Below are 6,716 nucleotides of genomic sequence, written 5' to 3' on the forward strand. Positions count from 1 at the left end.
TACCTTTGATATGGGGATCATCCATTTTCATTGTTAATCTTGAATTTCCCCTATCAACTCTATGATTTTATCAATTTGTAGTTTAGAATGAACAAATACCAAGGTCTATCCTTGAACTTTTACAAAACATCTTCTCCTTAGGACTTTAAGCATCCATGGTGGAGGGGAAGATAATGCTTTACCATATAGAGAGGTGTCAATTTATGACACATTTTAATCTTATTTTTCCTCTTCATTATTATGCATGACATTAGAGATGTATGTGGGACTCAAATTTCCTTTTTTTACTTCACTTAGAGTTTGACCATTTTTCACGTGCATTATCTGAGTTAATACTTAAGAAATCACTTCTTGGTAATGTGAGAACTCAAATTCTAAATGACTTACTTTGTGAAACCTACAAAATATTAAAAGGATAAAAATGATTTGGTTCACTTCTTCTCCTAAAAATTACAAATTTAAAACCATATTGTCTATGAATTGAGTCATGATCTCACCCCTCGGTGTAGGGTTCAATGATTATATATTTAGATTGATTGGATTTACAACTGAAGTTACCTCTAGAACCATTAGCTTGTAAGAGCCTAAGTTTGAATGAAGAAATGCTACTTCATTTGGTGCATTGTACTCTACGATCATTGTCTTTAGTTTTGACTTAGCATCTATCTTGATCTGGTTATTCAATCATTTCCAAGGTAACCATAGATGAGTAAAATCAATTGAGAACCATCCTCTTAGGAAATGGGTCCATTCTCTACTAAGTAGCAAGCCACATGTTTCCAGAATTTCCGCCACATGTATTTCTATGATATCTTGAATTTGAGTCTTGGTAGTTAACTATATTTGAACATATTTCTATAACCCAATAACCTTTACTTCTATTTTTTCAAGTTGAATCACTATTCAATTAATGGATTGTGGAGTGACTCTGAACGTTTGAGCTATCAAAAGTGGCATGCCATTAGAAGAAGCTTCTGAATCTATGAGAAAATTGTGAAGCTTTTGTCCAAAAATAATAAGACTGAGTAAGAAAAGGGGTACTTTAGCTTTGTCTTTATACATGGTAGGAACAACCCCATAAGTGCTAACCTATTTTGACACTATCTTCTAAGGGCCTGGACCATGAGATGCCTAACTTTTATGATGAAGAGTTTTTAGTAGTGCTTTCTATTGATTAGGGATACTTTTTAGTATATCAAGTTTGAAAATATATGCCATTATTCCTTTTAAATAATAAAATGCACTATACTTTTCAATTAACCAAGAAGTATTCTTTAGTATTATAGGTATATTTACTTGGCTCTAATTTTTTGGTCCAACATAGGGTGCTCTAGTAGGCACTATATTGGTATTTAGTCTTGGATCTAGAGCTATTGGTAGCAATGTACAAGGAATTCCATCAGTCATGGGTTCCCTTCGATTTCACAAGTTTTAAGTACTTCAATTGTCATTATTAAAATTGAACATCTCCACTAGTTCAGGATCTAATTCTTGATTGAATGGAAAGATAAATTTTTTGTTGACTTGGTTTTCCACTTAAGAATTTTGTGGAGAACCATAAGATTCTAACAACATAGTATTGAACTACATAGGGGGTTCATTTTTTAGTGCATTGTGAATTCTTTTTTAGCTCTTGATTTCCATTGAAATATTAGCATTATTCTTTTTATCTATGGGGATACTTTGGTTCCATTAATGATTGTATCTCTAGAAACCATTGTTACAGTCTATGGGATTAAAATTATTCCTTGCATTGTTATTTCCATTGAAATTTATGTTTTTAGTTTGACCATAGTTATTGTTGTAAGGAAATGCATTGGTTCTTTGGAAGTTTATTTTTTTCCCTTGCGACAATAATGAATACGTTAGTTCATTGGTTATCTGGGACATGGGCTTCTTTATTTGAACTAACTCAATTGTGATATTGTTTTTTGTCTTAGTAGATCATGTTTCATTTTTCTCAAAGAAAGAGGATTTTGGAGGTTCATATCCCAAATACATTATGGATGGAGCTAACACAACTAGTTTTTTTAACATTAGAATTAAAGTAAGTGGAATGAATTAACTAGGCATTACTTGTGATCCAACAAGATATGTTGGTATTTTCCTGCAAGAATGATTTGGAAAAATCAAGCCACCCCATTAGGATTGGCCTATTTAGTAAAGGTAATTTCTACTTTGGAGACATTTTCGAATGTATCAATATATTTTGCAGGAAATCTCCTTAGGAAGATAGTAGTAAGATGGCCCATGGCATTAAGATAAATATGGATTGCAACTACAACTAGTATGGTGTAGGGTGTTTTGAAGTTGTGGTATGCTTTGTGGAAGTGGTGATTGAAATGTGAAATTATCTCTATTGGATCCCTCTTTATTCATATGAACTGATGATGTATCACTATCAAGTTCATCAATGTTTTGAATCAATCTCTAAAAAAAATTCAAAGGCGACCCAGTTCTGGATATATCTGAGTGGAAAATTTATGTAACATTTAAAGAAAACATCTCCCAATGTTTATGGGAATAAAAAAAGGACCACCTTCTCTTGTTGAATCTATTTTTGATTATGTATTTATTTAGAAACCTTGATATGATCTTCAACTGTCTATGTTTCTTCATAAATGAACCTTGGACAAAATTTCTTAGGGTTCTTGGGAAGGTCACTAAGTGCACCTTGCAAATTGATTTGTGGATCTACTACATTTGAAAAGAAGGCCATTAGAGGTTGATTAGGTGGAATGATAGGTGGAGGTAAGTTTGGAGGTGGAACTAAGGAAGATGATGAAATTTGGAATGGGACTAGTAGAATCCTTTGTATCCCTTATCACACCAAGCCTTGTGAAAGTGACAAAGATCTAGGAAATTGTGTCCACTAGGTGAAGACTTCAAAGCTCACTAAAATGAAGATGGTGGATCAATATCTTCTAGTTTGTGTTGATTTTGGAAAAGTGCACCATTAAAAAGTACACTTTTTCAAAAATTGCGCCTACACACCTATGCACCTTCTGATAGTGACATACTTGAATTTTTTTTCTAAAAATCCAAAAACTACACAATTTTTTAAACATCAACTTTGATTTTTGGAACAAATAGTTTTGGGCCCTCCTTCTAGTGTTATTTCTATTGAGATATCATTTATTACAATGCTTAATGATAGCGATCTTTTCAAATATCTCTCTGGAAAAGCTCATCAATGGCCACCTCCAAGGTCCTAGTTGGTTTTCTATCAACCTGTTGGGTAACTCAATTTAAAATAAGTGTATATTTTCACAAGGAAGAATTTTCTAGTACCAACTAATTTGTATATTACTTTCTAAAATCTAACCACAAAGAGATATATTTTTGTTTTATATATTCTATGAGGAATGAAGTTTATTAATGCAACTATATGAACTCGTATTTTAAAAAAGTGGTTGAAAAGAAAATAACAAAGATAGAGTAATCAGAGAATAAAACAAATAATTGAAAAGGAAATTCCTAACAGATGTAAGCCAAAGTAACAACACATATAGGAATTAAATTATTAAAAGAATCTGATATGAAACTAATGAAATTAGGAGAAACACTTCCTCAACTCCATTGATGCAATCGTCAATGAAAACTTCAATAATAATCATAATATGTTTCACATTTCATCAAATTGCAAGGCCATGGCGAGTGCTCTCATGAAAGAAAAAATGTTATCCAAGACCAAAGATGATCATTTCTCCATTTCATCACAATAGTGGAATTTGTAAAACCAAGACAAATACAAGAACTAAATGATCACACAATAATAAAAACATAATTTAAAATCATTGGCTCCATTATTATTCATGAACATGCATTCACAAAAATAATACACTCCAAAAAGAATAATTACACTCAGAATGAGAGCACCAATATCATATATCATTCCATCAAAATAATGGTCTGGAGTACATATTACATCCATTTATTTAAAATAAATCCTCTTATCCCTTTGTGTTAGGAGTGAGATCTCTTTAAATGCAAACTTATCCTAAAAACTAATAAAATAATGCTAATTACATACAAATTTACTCTTTAAATGGTGCTATGTAGGTCTCCACCCTTGTTTATATCAATTAATTGATGCATGAGCATTTAAATGACTTAAAAAATAAATTGAAGAAGAAAACAAGAAGATACAAGCCAAAAGATGATATATGAGTCTCTTAGAGTATTATAAATAGATGCTCGACCTTCTTTAGGAATTTTTTAGAGTTGAACTACCATAAAAATGTATTTCTAGTGCATGGAATACTATATAATAGGAATTAGTAGTTTAGTGCGATCACACTACTTCTTCTTCAAAACTATTGGCACACCTCTAAGAAAAGTGCACTTGAACACTTTAGTGATAGGATCAAAATAACCAAAAATATATTAAGTATCAAAACTAAATTTCCAATATCTTAATTTTATTCCCCTTTATAAAAAAATTATATTTGAATGTTTACCCTTAAACTTCTCTATTATCTCGACGTCTTCACTAGCCTCTAGAAAATATAATGTATCATATTTATTCTTAAGTGCTTGTCAATAGCTTCTTGCTTCTATCCTAGTTTATGCAAAATCTTCAAGCTTCGTGTCTAGTTATGAGAATGCTCCTTTATTTTTGAATGCTTTTTGTACATCATCTTCTAATGAAGCATTTTTTAATGTATTACTAAATTATTGAACTATTGATTTCACCAAAGAAAGCTTGGTGTTTGACTCATCTTCAAAAATATTAAGGCTAGTAATATTATAGTACCTTTCTACTTCCAAAAAATGCTCTTTAGATTTATCCTTTATTTGATGAATTCCCTCATGTAATCCTTCCATAACCTTATTTCCCAAGGATATCTTCTGTATCCAATGATCTATCTAATCTAGCTCTTCTCTTGAGTGTATATCCATCAATATTTGATACCTTTGAACCTTCATAGATCTATGCTTTTATAGGTCATTAGCCTAGGTATGCACATCATTCATTAGCCCAAAATCTTCATTTATAATGGAAACCAACTTATCTACATTTGTATGGATATGGTGCAATAGGTTCAAATTTCCATACATATTATTTGCACTCCTCTCTCCTCAAAACTATCATGACATTGCTCACATGATTACAAAAATGAATTTATTTGTTGCTTTGTCTATCTTTGTCCAAGTGTAGTTCCAAGAGCTATATAAGGATTTTCTAGGCCAACAGATCCTGAAACTTCATTTAGGTGGCCTATTAATAGCTCATTCTTATTTTGTAGCATTATCAACTCTTACTCATCCTGATCCAAGTGCTTGAACACTTTCTTGATACTTGTAGCAATCAACACTTTAGCTGTGTCTACCATGGGCTTTCTTAATATGATCTCCTTTATTTGGTAATCATTAGGAGTCATTTATTTGGTGTCGGCATGAGGACAAGGAATGATGATATGGGTTAGAAGACCCTAATATTGATTCTTCATGATGCAGTAAAGCATTCTAGAATCACCCTTAGGTGGCTTACGATTATTTATCACTTTTATAAATTTATCATTTCCACCTCTTATGTTAGCTCTATCTACTTCTTTTATCAAAATATGACCTCCTTCTTCAACCATGATGGTGCAATCCCTATTGATAACATATATTTGGATGAAGAAGTTGGTTCCAAAGTAGGCTCCTTTCCCTTATTAATCTTCTTTGGAATCTTCTCATGTTGAGGGAGCTCTTCATAGGGAGTTTCTATGCTCTTTTGGGATAAGGATCTAGCTTGCATATCTAAGAAAACTTGTTGTGTTTCTTCTTTTATTTTCCCTTCTTCAGATACTTCATTGGCATGAAGTTGTTTTTGTTATACCCCCTCAGTGCACTAACTTTCTACTTCTTCTTGGACTATTGCAGGAGATGGAGCTATTGACCTTTTATCCATTATAGTGGTCATGTCCTATGGTGGTGGTGGTGGAATTCCAAGAGGCCACTAAGGTAGAGGAGGCAATTGATTCCAATCCTCTCCTAGTCACTAATTTGTTGTAGCATCTCTTATCTTTTGTCCTACCATCTTGTTTCCATTGGCATGAAATCAAAATCTGAGAGGTCAAAAAGATCAACTTCTTTACCTTCCATCTTAGTTATCCACTTTTTTTGTTCATCTTTTGAAGATTCTACCTAGATAGGATCCCTAGGGGTAGATGGAGGTTTTTGATTAGAGCTTATCCTCCTCTCCTCCTCTACTACCTTACTTGAGTAGGTTGTCTTATTTAAGGGGAAATTTTCAATTTTTTCTCCTCCTTCCTCATCCTCTACTTTTGGAATGGTTTCTAGCACCTATGGTGAGGGAGTGCTCTTCTTCTTTAACTTTTGCCTTTTGACAACTACCACCATTTTTTTTGTTCAAGATCTCTTTGAGAAGGAAGGGGGGCTTCTTTCATTGAGGATCTTTAATGTGGGACCCTGTATTCTTTTGAAAGTTCTACCTCTTGCTGCTCTATTGGCTACTCTTGTAGTTGGTTTGGCTTAGCTTTTGAGCTATCTCTAACTCTTGTTGTACTTCTACTTCTTGGGCCTTAGTGGCTTGCTTCCTTACCCTAGGGGCTACCCTTTTCCTTTTATCTTTTTCATTGTTAGCCTCAAAATACTCAACCTCTCGCTCATATTGATGTACCATTTTTGGCCTCACTCATGATTTAGTGTGGTAGGTTGATATGGTGACCTTGGTACCTTTTCCTTTTTGAGGCTTGAAAATGTCT

The sequence above is a fragment of the Cupressus sempervirens genome, chromosome 7 (assembly GCF_028749045.1).
Source record: "Cupressus sempervirens isolate cs-2001-9-10 chromosome 7, ASM2874904v1, whole genome shotgun sequence".
Classification (NCBI taxonomy): Eukaryota; Viridiplantae; Streptophyta; class Pinopsida; order Cupressales; family Cupressaceae; genus Cupressus; species Cupressus sempervirens.